General features: G+C 42.9%; 1 pseudogene; it reads right to left on the minus strand.

The window, feature by feature from the left end:
• Positions 1 to 4,814: 4,814 nt before the first annotated feature.
• LOC103445835 (galacturonosyltransferase 8-like) lies at positions 4,815 to 6,411 on the minus strand (annotated as a pseudogene).
• Positions 6,412 to 13,470: the final 7,059 nt, after the last annotated feature.

Genomic DNA, 13,470 nt, shown 5'->3' on the forward strand with positions numbered 1-13,470 from the left:
ATTTAGATTTTTAAAATCCTCCAAATCTCATGAACAATGTTTTTTATTTGAGTGCAAAATTAATAAAATTAATAATAATTATTGTAGAAGTGTGAAAAATGTAATCACTCGTAATGAAAAACTTTATAACTTTCACGAAGGGGTCAACTCCGAAATTTAGTATGTATATACTAATTTATTATTATGTTTTACATTTTTTTTGTTCAAATTATGTTTTTCATTTTCATTTTTATTGATTTAAAATATATTTTTCTTAACGAGTAACGGGTCGGGTCATATTACTCGATAATATTAACGGGTTAATTTCGGATTGGATCATATTACCCGTTTACTTTAACGGGTATTACACGACACGACCTGTTAAGCTATCGGGTATGACACGAAAACGACATGAACACGAGAAACACGACACGAATGCCAGGTCTAATTGTCTTCCTGATTTCTGAAGCAATTGAATTGGTCAAATCATAAATAAAATTGTGAACAAGGAAAATTCCTGAAACGAAAGAGACAAGAACAAACGCGCACAAACAAATATTATGTATTTGATGATTTTGGGTTACAATCTCTCTCTAATTTGATCCTCTGATTCGATCTCCGTAAGGTGTTGATTTGTGGGATGTGCGATTGATCCAAGGGCCGTCGAGGCTTGATCTTGGATGAACGAGGATGAACGGATCTTCAATGGCTTTTGAGCTTGATCTTGAAGAATGGTGATTGACGGATCTTCAAGGGCTTTTGGGCTTGATCTTGAAGAACAGTGATGAACGGATTTCCGAGGGCTTTTGGGCTTGAACTCGAAGAATAGTGATGAACGGATCTTCGAGAGCTTTTGGGCTTGAACGGATCTTCGAGAGCTTTTGGGCTTGAACGGATCTTCGAGGGCTTTTGGGCTTGATCTCGAATAACAGTGATGAACGATGAACGCTTTCTTCAAGGGCCGTCGGGGCTTGATCTTGGAAGAACGGATGATGAACGATGGTGCTTTCTTCAAGGGCCGTCGGGGCTTGATCTTGAAAGAGCGATGGACGAAGAACGAAGAACGAAGAGAGCTTTCTTGATTCTTCGGGAACCTGGATGCTTGAGAGCTTCAGAGCTTCAGAGCTTCAGAGCTTCAAGGTGTAATATGAATTGGTTCTCCAAAATGAATGAAATGGGCTTGTATTTATAGAATTTTCCAAGGCCTAATTTTGAATATAATATTCCAGATGAAATAAGTCGTTTCTGCCAGGTGTTGACACGTGTCCTATTTGATGACTTTTCCAACTCATTTCAATTTTCGTTGAGTCACACGCTACGTGTAAAATTTATGTAATACATGAGCGTTGAAACTTTGATTTATCGGTCAACTTTATTTACCGAAATTTCGATGTCTACAAATGCCCCCACTTCAAGGCGCGTCGTATACATGTGCTTGTCATGTGTAGGAGATGTGTTTTGAAGTCCCTTATTGTAGATGTCGATCCAAGAGCCGTTGGGGCTTGATCTTGAATTGGGATGGAAATTTCTTCAAGGGCCGTTGAGGCTTGATCTTGAATTGGGTTGGAGATTTCTTCAAGGGCCGTTGATGCTTGATCTTGAAGGTTGAAATTGGACCACAAGGAGCTTCATGTGTTAGATGATCTTTGGCTTTGGTAGTGGATGAATCGGCACGTATTTTGTTGCGCTTGTTGACTTTCCACAGCTTTGATCTTGAACTGGGTTGGAGGATTTTCTGGATTCCTCCAATTGTTGATTTTCCACAGCTTATTCTTGAACTAGGTTTTGATTCAAGGGTGGTAGACACTTAATCTTGAATCGGACTTGTGATTTCTTCCAGGGCCGTCGAGGCTTGATTTTGAATTTGGCTGGAAGCTTCTTCAAGGGCCGTTGAGGCTTGATTCTTGAAGGCTGACTCGAACACACGGCAAGCAGGCACGAGGTGAAGGTGACGACTTGTTGCTTTGTTCAATCTTTCTAATTCACACCTGAGCAATTTGGTCAACGGTATGATCTTCAAGATTGATGGGCTCTTCTTCCAGTTGGTGACTTGGTCTTTAAGGATTTGATTCAAGGGTGGTGAATCGGCATGTGCAGCCCACAACGCCTAGTAAGTCGACCCAAGAATTTGAGGGTCAAAACGAGTTCACCGTCCTCAGGCAGATGCGGCATCTTCTCGAGTTCTTCATCTCAGACTCTTTCTGCTGAGTTGACTGTGCATGCTGCATTCTTCTCTGCTTGTTCCTTCAGGCAGATGTGGCAGCTTCTCGAGTTCTTCAGCTCGGACTCCTTCTGCTGAGTTGACTGTGCAGACCGCATTCTTCTCTGCTTGTTCCTTCTGCACGTTGTCTCCACATGCTTCAAGGTATCATTTTCACTTGCCTTATCTGTTCTCCGGGCAGATGTGGCAGCTTCTTTGAAAGTACAGCAGCAGTGGGGGGCGAGTACTCGAGAGCAGTGCCAGGTAGGCAATCAGGGAAGGGTTCCAAGCAGTCGGTTCCTTACCTGAGTTTGAGTGGAAGTTTCGGCATATTGTTTTCTTTATCCTTGTCTTTGTAGGTAAGAACAAGGACAAAGGAAAAGACAGGGAGAACACATGATATGAGATACTCTTGCTTTCTACCCTGGTGATATGAGATACTTTTGCTTTGGAGTCATTGGCTTGCAGAGGTACCCCAAGGAATAAGGAACACTGAATGACTCGAGAGGCTTCGTTGGGAAAGCATCTTTGGAGATGAAGAAAGACTCTGTGTGTCTGCCTTGCTATGGAAGGTGAAGGTGGACAGTTATAGGAGGTCCCTTAATACCTGTAGAGGTACTATTCTTTCACTCGTGTCGGCAACTAACGCGTGATTGAACAGTAAACTTCACGTGCTTTCTCCTTCACCGAAAATCTTCGACAAATTGTCCGTGATTTGCGCAAAGTTGAGTGTGCATATGACAGGTGATGACGCGGCTGAAAAAGACTGGCGCCTCTTCGATATCTGGGATTGGCGCTTCGACGAATTACCCGTGATTTCCGCAAAGCTGAGTTTGCGTGTGACGGGTGCCGACGCGTCTGGAAAAGCAAGATGCTTCTCCGATTTCTGAGCTTGCCTCTTCGATTTTTGAATGGCCTCTTCGAATTCTGAGCTCGCCTCTTCGATTTTTGAATGGCCTCTTCGAATTCTGAGCTCGCCTCTTCGATCTCTGAAATCCCGTCGAGTCCTGATTTTTATAGAGGCACGCAGTTCGTTTCAAAGCACACTTGAATTTTCGCTTGCAGAAACTCCCTTCTTGCACTTCTAAGATCTTGATCTGTCCGACCTCTTCTTTCTTCAACACCTTTGAAAATGTCTGGACCCTCCGACCGTCGTTTTGATTTGAACCTTGGTGAAGAGGCAGTCCCGCCTTCCCCCGACAACATATGGCGCCCCTCATTCGTATCCCCTACTGGTCCTCTTACCGTTGGGGATTCGGTGATGAAGAATGATATGACCGCTGCGGTGGTGGCCCGGAACCTTGTCACTCCCAAAGATAGTAGACTGTTTTCCAAACGGTCTGATGAGTTGGCTGTTAAGGAGTCTCTGGCCCTTAGTGTGCAGTGTGCGGGTTCTGTGTCCAACATGGCCCAACGCCTATTTGCTCGAACCCGTCAAGTTGAATCGTTGGCGGCTGAAGTGATGAGTCTCAAACAGGAGATCAGAGGGCTCAAGCATGAGAATAAACAGTTGCACAAGCTTGCACACAACTATGCCACAAACATGAAAAGGAAAATTGACCAGATGCAGGAATCTGATGGTCAGATTTTACTTGATCATCGGAGGTTTGTGGGTTTGTTTCAGCAGCATTTACCTTCGTCTTCTGGGGCTGTACCGACCGCTGAGGCTTCAAACAACCAACCTCCGACACCTTCTCTTCCTGGAGCTCTGCCGAGTTGTGAGGCGCCACCTGATCGTCCTTGAATATCCCCTCTTGTAAATTTGTAAAATTTCCAGAAAAAATAAATAAAATGGACCTTCAATTTCTCTCTATGCATTTTTTTTTTTTTTTTTTGTTTTGTTTCGTTTTTTTTTTTTATTATTTTTTATTTTTTATTTTTTTACAATTTTTTTCTTTCTGCACATGGTGCCCATGCACCACCAGAAACTTTTGATCTGCCATGGGGTTGTACCCCATCTTTGATCCACCATTCCTCTTTTTCACGTGGTGCCAGATGCACCACCACCTTTTTTTTTTTAATTATATTTTATTATTATTTTTTTTCTGTATAAATTTGGACGATGGGTAGATGAATTTGCAGGGAGCGGAGCAAGAGTGCAGAAGGAGCAGCCATGGCGTCGTCGGTGCCCTTGATGACAGTTCTGGCGCAGAGGTTGGTGTCCAGGATCAGCAGCGCAGCCGATGAGGAAGACGGCGATAACTGGGTGGCCATGGATTCGTGGAGCACGCAGGAGGAAGGCGAAGGCTGAGGCCGTTGCGGCAGAGACGGCGAGGATGGTTGCTGCTCCGATCGGGGGAGGTGTTGACGGGGGAGATGCAGTTTAAGGAAGAGCTTCTCGGCCGGCTAGTCGTTTGACAGCGGTCTTTGAAGTTGGTGGCAGCTGCGAGGCAAGGATGAAGACGACAGAGATGGAGCATGCACCAGTGAGGTTGTGGCTGTCTACTGCAAAGGAGGCTGCCTTGCTGCGCTCCGTTGCACTCTCGCCGTCCGCTGCACTACTGGACCGACATGCAGCATCATTTTTTTATTTTTTATTTTTATTTTTTTATTGAAATTTGATTTGCAGGGGGAGGGTGAGCAGAAGGAGCAGCCATGGCAGAGGAAGACAGTATTCAACTCCCAAAGTCGCATTTTAAATCGTCAAGTGAAGTTGCAGCTGCAGTGAAGGAGACAGAGCCTTTGGTGGCACCATCACCGTCGGAATCTTCAGAAGTGACGGCGTTTGACGGGGACGAAGGTTTGGAACCGAAATAATGCACGGCGAAGAGCGAGGCTCAAGGCAGTTCAAAGAAACACATTCCTCATGTGCTGCTTGCTGCTTGCTGCTCCGCTGCTGCGGCTGCAAAGACATCGGAGAAGTAACACTGGCCGTCATCGCTACCGTCATCTTCTTCTGAGTGGACTCTGCTACGATGATGTTCTACATGATCATGTGGCGCCGTGTATTGATGATGATGATGATAAGTGTGATGATCATGAGGGTGGTAATTGTTGACGGCACTGGGCTGGCCCGTGGCATATGGTGAGTTGCAAGTTGAAGGCTCGATGAAGGAGAAAACGCCAATTGGGCTTCCTGGGCCTGTAGGAGCTTCGCCGTGAGAAATTCGAAGACGAACCGACCGATTTCTTGCTTACTGATCTTTGCTTCCTAAGGATATACGGGTCGGTTTCCAATTTCCGAAACAGAGACTCGCGCCCGAAGAAATTGGATAGATCCAAGCCGCAACAGAAGATCCGATTCTCGCCGACGTAGAAGATGGGGTTCCTGCACTTCATGTTTGTTGCGTCTTTGGTTGCATTCTCGAGCTTATTTTCAAAGTAAAACGATTGCAACTTTGCATTCTCTAATTGCTTTAGCACCGGCACATATGAAGAATTCAAAAACTTGTAATCCTCCACAGCCTTCACTTCAACATGTGACCCATTATAGTCCTTGCTCTTAAACATAACCTGCATTGCTCCGAGGTTCATCTTATCAGTCACGACATGGGACACATGTATGGCTTCTTGGCGTTCTTCACGGCCGAATTCACCACCACTGATGCTGTAATCACAGTATCCGAAAATATAGCACAATGATATAGATTGGGATCCTCAATTTCCGGTGGGATCGGCTTCCCTTCATCAGTGTACTTATCCGGATGCGTAATTCGCTCCTCCATTAGCCGCATTGCCACACAATGCAAGCTCTCGGGGATTGATTTCGCGGCAATCAAGCTCGAGAAAGCCCCTTGCTTCTTAGCCTTCGTCAGCTGCTCATTCACTTGGAAAATGGTGTCCTTCAGCTTCTGAATCTTGAGCTGGTTATCGAAAGACTCTTTCGCTTCAGCAATTATTTGTCTAGTTACTTTGATTCGCTCATTTACTTCCTTCTCGAACTGCCGCAACACCGATTCGTCGATGTTGAGAGCGTCGGATTCGAACAGAGCGCGATAGGCGGGCTTGTTCATGAGATCCGAGTAGTTCCGTGAGAGATCGACGAAGACCCGAACCAGCTTCGATTTCTCGAGCTTCAGCTTCCGCGCACAGCTCGCGTACGCTAGGGCTAGGGTCCGGTGATCGTCCGCCTGCTTCCGGATATGGTCCAGTCGGGGCATCAGTGGATCCGATTTCAGAGCCAGCACGGTCCTTCTCGTCGATCCAAATCCACCAAATGAACCGGAATCGAAACCCGAGTCGCATAGATCGGAGGAGAATGAGGGTTTTGATAGGCGGGTTAGGGCCGCCATGGACGAGAAGTAGGAAGATCGCCAAGAAGTAGGAAGATCGCCAGGACTACCGGGGATCTACGAGACGCCATGGCCTCCAACTGAGGGAGAGAGAGAGCAGATGAGAGGGTGTGTAGATCTGGAGGTGCTTGAAGGTCAAGATTGGGTTGGTACCTTTTGTCATCAGTCTAAATCGACGGCGGCTTCACCAGTGGGCTCGCCGACCGACTCGGTCTTGTACATTTTGCACTTGTTCAAGTCGATCGAGCTCCATGTACTCCTGCGACGGCATGGCTGCTACTTCTTCAATAGAGGGGAGGAAGATCCGATTGGGTGTTGAGGGAGAGACGAGTGAAGATGGGCTTTGAGAGCCGGGCCCGGATTTGGTCTATGGTTTTGAAGGGTCTGGGCTACATCTAATGGCATCAACCGGTTCTGGGCTCCTGGGCCTGTGCTCGATGACGAACCTGTTGTTCGTCTGCATGTCCTTCTGCTGCTGGGCCGAGACGGACATTCTGGGCTCCTGGGCATGTGCTCGATGACGAACCTGTTGTTCGTCTGCATGTCCTTCTGCTGCTGGGCCGAGACAGACATATATATGTTTCCCTTTTTTTTTTCTTTTTTTTTTTTGAAGAAATTGTAATTTAATTTTGTACAAAGAAAATTGCAAATTTTCTTAACAAAATAAATTTGTAATAAAATTGACCTTTTTTAATAAAACATTTATTCTCTTTTTTTTTCTAAATACATAATAACATATGTATTCATTTTTTTTTTCGAAGAAACTGTAATTTAATTTTGTACAAAGAAAATTGCAAATTTTCTTAACAAAATAAATTTGTAATAAAATTGACCTTCTTTAATAAAACATTTATTCTTTTTATTTTGATGTGACTGAACTCGAAAAATTTGAACATTCGAGCTGCCTACGTACCCCTCCAAAGAAGAGATCAAGTCATAACGTAGTTCAAATACATACATATTTTTTTTTTGGTATTTTCTTTTTTTGTGCCGTTTGCAGTTTCAGCTCATGCAGGCAAGGAGCGTTTGGTGTTGCCTTTTATGCTCGTGCAGATCAGGAGCGTTGGTGTCGCCTTTTATGCTCATGCGAATCAGGAGCGTTGTGCCATGCGGTTTAGACTCGTGCAGGCGAGGAGAATGTTGTATTGCCTTTTATGCTCGTGCAGACCAGGAGCGTTGGTGTTGTTTGCAGTTTCAACTCGTGCAGACAAGGAGCATTTGGTGCCGTGTTGCAGTTTCAACTCGTGCAGGCAAGGAGCATTTAGTGTCGTGTTGCAGTTTCAGCTCGTGCAGGCGATGAGCGTTGGTGTTGCCTTTTATGCTCATGCAGACCAGGAGCGTTGTGCCATGCAGTTTCAACTCGTGCAGGCGAGGAGCGTAGTGCCATGCAGTTTAGGCTCGTGCGGGCGAGGAGCCTCGTGTCCTACAGTTTAGGCTCGTGCGGACAAGGAGCTTTGGTTCGTGCAGTTTAGGCTCGTGCGAACAAGGAGCATTGGTGAATTTGTCAAGTAATTTTGGAGAGGCGTTCCTCACAATCTTCATAGCAATGAGCCTTGACCGAGTGATTGAAGAAGTCTTCAGGAAAGAAATCACGCATCGTGATGGGGATGGATGATCTATGTGTCGAAATTTCATCATCTTCAACACGTTCATGTTGCTTTGAAGGTTGACAAGAGCTGCTTTGCCCCCTTTCCGATTGGCAGACTTGTGGAGGAGACGTATGCTTCTTGTGCAATTTCTTAGGAGTGACTTGAGTCCATCCTTCAACTTTGCTTGTCTTTGAGGATGCCCCCAGCGGTTGAGGTGAAAACTTTGAGTTGGAAGAGCCAAAAGTGATGGTGGTATAGTTTGACTTCACCACATCGTCAAGATCTAGCTCGATGATTCATTTTTTAGCCAGCTTCATGATGAGATCTTTCAACACGAAGCACTTTTTTGTCGGATGACTGATGAAGCGGTGGAATTTACAGTACCTTGGACTGTCGGTGCGATTCATCTCTTCTAGCCATCTGCACTCAGGCAAGCCGATCACCTTCTTTTCCAGCAAGTCTTCTAACATGGCAACCACATCAGAGTCGGGGAATGGATAAGTTTTCTCTTCAAGCTCATTCAAAGTGCGTCTACGCATCTCTTGATCACGAAAGCTTCAGCTTGAATCGCCTTGCCTCCTGTAGGGATTTTGACGGGAGATGTGTTGACTGTCATTGCTTCTTTGGTGGATTTCCACGTAGCCTTCTCCACCTTTGTCTCAAGAACTTTGTCGTTCTTGTAGTCGATGATCGGTTCCTTCTTCCCATGATGGGCGATGCTCAACTCCATGTCATGGGCGCGAGTGGCCAATTCCTCGAAGGTCCGTGGTTTACTGCCTTGAAGGATGTATTGCAAACCCCATTGCATGCCTTGGATGCACATCTCGATTGAAGAGGTTTCTGAGAGCCTGTCTTTACAGTCGAGGCTTAGAGTGCGCCATCTGTTGATATAGTCAATGACTGGCTCGTCCTTCCACTACTTTGTGCTCGTTAGCTCTAGCATGCTCACAGTGCGGCGGGTGTTGTAGAAACGGTTGAGGAATTCCCTTTCCAACTGTTCCCGGCTGTTGATGGACTCAGGCTCTAGGTCCGTGTACCACTCAAAGGCGTTTCCTTTCAGCGAGCGCACAAACTGCTTGGCGAGGTAGTCTCCCTCCGTCCCCGCGTTGTTGCAAGTTTCGACGAAATGTGCAACGTGCTGCTTTGGGTTTCCTTTTCCATCAAACTGCATGAACTTTGGTGGTTGATATCCCATCGGCATCCTTAAGGCGTCAATCTTCTTTGAATATGGCTTCGAGTACAACCCCGAGGTATTTGAGCTCTATTCGTACTGCGCCTTGACGGTGCTGGTGATCATCTCCTGCAGTTGCTGGATAGAAAGATATCCCATGAGTGCCGCTGCCTGGTCTGGCTCCGGCTTCACATCGTTTTCCTCCACCTGAGGCTCCTCTTCTTCGTCATCTCTTCTCTGTAGTGGATCATCTTCTGGTTTGGGTTTCTCACCATCCTGCGCCTCCAGTCGGTTGACAAGTGCTGCAATTTGTAAGTCTTTTTCTTCCACAGTTCGGGTTAACCTTGCAATTGCTTCATTCATCTGAGCCAGTTGTTCTTCGATGGAGGTAACGCCGATGGTCATGACTTGTGCAACCAATAGACGTGACTTTCCTTTAGACATCCAAGATGCTGACGAAGATTGTCGTTGGCTGTTTTGGGATGTCATCTTGTGTGCCTCAGCAGCATGCTTCGGTGCCCCCAGCGAGGTCAGGTTGATGACAGACTCACACCTTTGATGCTCCCCTTTCTCTTTTAGCGGCACCAACTTTGAAGTGGCATGTTGATGAACGGTTGTGGCGCCAATGGATTATCTGTTTGTGGCAGAAGTGCTTAGGATCCTTCCCTCAGTGGTTGCGAGAACGGCTTGTCCCTTGCTTGATGCCATTGACTTTGAGGTGTGTTTGGATTCCTTGAACGGAGAAAGAGATGAGAGGTAGAGATGATCCCACCGGGCGTGCCAATTTGTGAACAAGGAAAATTCCTGAAACGAAAGAGACAAGAACAAACGCGCACAAACAAATATTATGTATTTGATGATTTTGGGTTACAATCTCTCTCTAATTTGATCCTCTGATTCGATCTCCGTAAGGTGTTGATTTGTGGGATGTGCGATTGATCCAAGGGCCGTCGAGGCTTGATCTTGGATGAACGAGGATGAACGGATCTTCAATGGCTTTTGAGCTTGATCTTGAAGAATGGTGATTGACGGATCTTCAAGGGCTTTTGGGCTTGATCTTGAAGAACAGTGATGAACGGATTTCCGAGGGCTTTTGGGCTTGAACTCGAAGAATAGTGATGAACGGATCTTCGAGAGCTTTTGGGCTTGAACGGATCTTCGAGAGCTTTTGGGCTTGAACGGATCTTCGAGGGCTTTTGGGCTTGATCTCGAATAACAGTGATGAACGATGAACGCTTTCTTCAAGGGCCGTCGGGGCTTGATCTTGGAAGAACGGATGATGAACGATGGTGCTTTCTTCAAGGGCCGTCGGGGCTTGATCTTGAAAGAGCGATGGACGAAGAACGAAGAACGAAGAGAGCTTTCTTGATTCTTCGGGAACCTGGATGCTTGAGAGCTTCGGAGCTTCAGAGCTTCAGAGCTTCAAGGTGTAATATGAATTGGTTCTCCAAAATGAATGAAATGGGCTTGTATTTATAGAATTTTCCAAGGCCTAATTTTGAATATAATATTCCAGATGAAATAAGTCGTTTCTGCCAGGTGTTGACACGTGTCCTATTTGATGACTTTTCCAACTCATTTCAATTTTCGTTGAGTCACACGCTACGTGTAAAATTTATGTAATACATGAGCGTTGAAACTTTGATTTATCGGTCAACTTTATTTACCGAAATTTCGATGTCTACAAAAATATTTAAAAGTTATACGGTAATGAAAATCACAAGCATAGAATCATAAAAGGTTATGGGGGTGTGACGTGTCTTGACTAACAGGAAGAAGGCAAATCTAAAACATCTAACAAGATATCTCTAGACCAGTAACGACAACTTTTTATTTTAATAGAAGGGATTTTAAGGGAGAGAGATTTCAAATTCATGACCTTAATATAACGAATAAATGATTTTAATCAATTGAGCTACAAAATAATATGTTACTCTACGATAGTTAAGGCATATCCAATAGCCTATTTAAATAAGACTTTTTTACTACTTTCACATAAAATATAGAAAAATTAAACTTCAACATGCTAGCTAAGAGCAAGTCCACCCCTAAGGACTTTGTGCCAGCACCTAGCGCATTTATCCACTCAAGCGAACAGTAATAGACTCCATTGAACAATAATAGGCCAAAGCATCTCCACCCCTAACAAAAAATAGCCTAGTCCATTTTATTAAAATATTATTTTTTTAATTATAAAATAATAATTTTATTTTTAATTTCTGAATTTATAAAAAATAAAATAATAATAATAATAATAATATCTAAAATTTATTAAAAAGTTTATGTATTTTTTAAAAGTGAATTCTTAATTTATTGGGGGAAAAAACGTGGACCGTTGATCTGTGATCGGACGGTCCAGTTTAAAAGTGAAATTCAATTTTTTTTTACCGTTGAAAATCCAACGGTCTAGAATAACTAGCCGTTGGAAATCCAACGGCTGCAAGTGGGCCACGTCGCCGAGCCCCAGTTGTTGTTTGAGTGCGCCTGCGCGGGGTCCCCGCCGCCTGATTTCTTGTCTCCTACTCGTGCCCATGCGAGCGTGAAGGCCACGCGCCAGTGCAAAAAAACAAACAGGCCAGTCCCTTGGTCAGTCAAAAATGGGCTAGGCTAGAGACTGGCATGGGCTGGGTGCCAGTCAATTGGGTCGGCTGGAGCAAATTCACTGGGTCCTGGCCTATTTTTTCGGCTGGGTGCTGGGCAAAAAGTTCTCCAGTGGACTTGCTCTAATCGACTATCTATATTAACTTTGTACGAACAATAGCTATCTAAATATAGCTAGAAGGAGAGAAAAATAATCAAATTTTGTTGAACGTTGAAAACTATAAAATTATATTGTTTATGGGCTTCAAGAGACGAGAAAGGGTTTGGGTTTTAAATTAAAAAAAATGATATTAAAATATTTTAACTTAAGCTAAAATAACTAATATTTCTTGATGTGGTGACCAACCAAATTGAGTCATTTGGTTAGCTACAATAATAAAAATTTAGCTAGTATTATTGGAGATGCTCTTATATATTTATTGTATAATTTTCTCTACCAATTGTCTAACGTATCTTTTTTTTTTTTGGTCAAAGTCTAACGAATCTTTTAAGGTCCACCATTCTCTTTAGTTTCTAATTATTCGTGGTAATAGTATAATTGCTATTTTTCTCTATTTTTAATTAGAATATTGTAATTAAATTAATCTTATGAATAACAACTTCAATATAAAATTATAATGACTAACTAATTTCTGAAGTCAGGTACCCGTGTTGCGAATTCTAGACAAAGAAAAAAAAATCCCAACCTACCTGATGTAGACCATCTCTAAAGGTGATAATGAATAATTTGAATTAGGTATTTGTTAATTCTTGTAATGTATCATTAATATTTTTTTGGACTGTGCTTATTGTTTTAGAAAGTCAAATGATAATCAATGCCAAAAAAATAATAATCAATGCCAAAAAATATGAAGCAAATTAAAATCAAATATTTAATAGGGGCATTATAGGAACAAAAAAAAAACGCATTAAATATTTAAAAACAAGAAAATATGAACTTAATATTTTCAATCTTTATCAAAGATTAAAATGGAGAAACCACTCTAGATATTAATCCTTGAACAAGATATAGTTTAGACAAATACCGTATGCTAGATTAACAATTGAATTAAGTCCCTAGCTGACGTCGTTTAACATTAGTTATCATTTATTTCTTTGTTATTCTTCCAATTATACACTTTTGTCAATGTTTGTAATGAAGACCTTTTTTTCGGTTAAAAATCATAGGACGTCATTTATTATTGCTTATTTTTAGGATGAATATGATATTTTGTAGTAGTTTTTTTTTTATTCTTATTCAAATTTCAAACTAATTTTAGTTCATATTCGAGAAATTAGTAATTCATTTTCTAAAATTAAGACGGCTATGTATATAGTATCTTGTAATAGCATTAACTTTTTTTTTATATTTTATTTTTATCATGGGACCTAAGGTACGAATATTTAGGCGCATTCGACTAGAACCATGACTTAGGTGCATTCATATAGGTACTATGATTTAGGTGCATTCATATAGGTACTATGATTCAAGTGCATTTAAATAGATACTATGATTACATACTTAGGTGCATTTGACTAGATACTGTGATTTAGGTGCATTGTGGTAGGTACCATGGTTTAGGTGCATTTGACTTGGTACTATGATTTATGTGCATTTGACTAGGTACTATGATTTAATCACATTAGGACATTGTTTAAGTGCATTCGATTATGTATAATATATGATTTGGCTATTTTTATTTCCTCTATGCTTTGGAT

This window comes from Malus domestica, chromosome 10, assembly GCF_042453785.1.
Source record: "Malus domestica chromosome 10, GDT2T_hap1".
Classification (NCBI taxonomy): domain Eukaryota; kingdom Viridiplantae; phylum Streptophyta; class Magnoliopsida; order Rosales; family Rosaceae; genus Malus; species Malus domestica.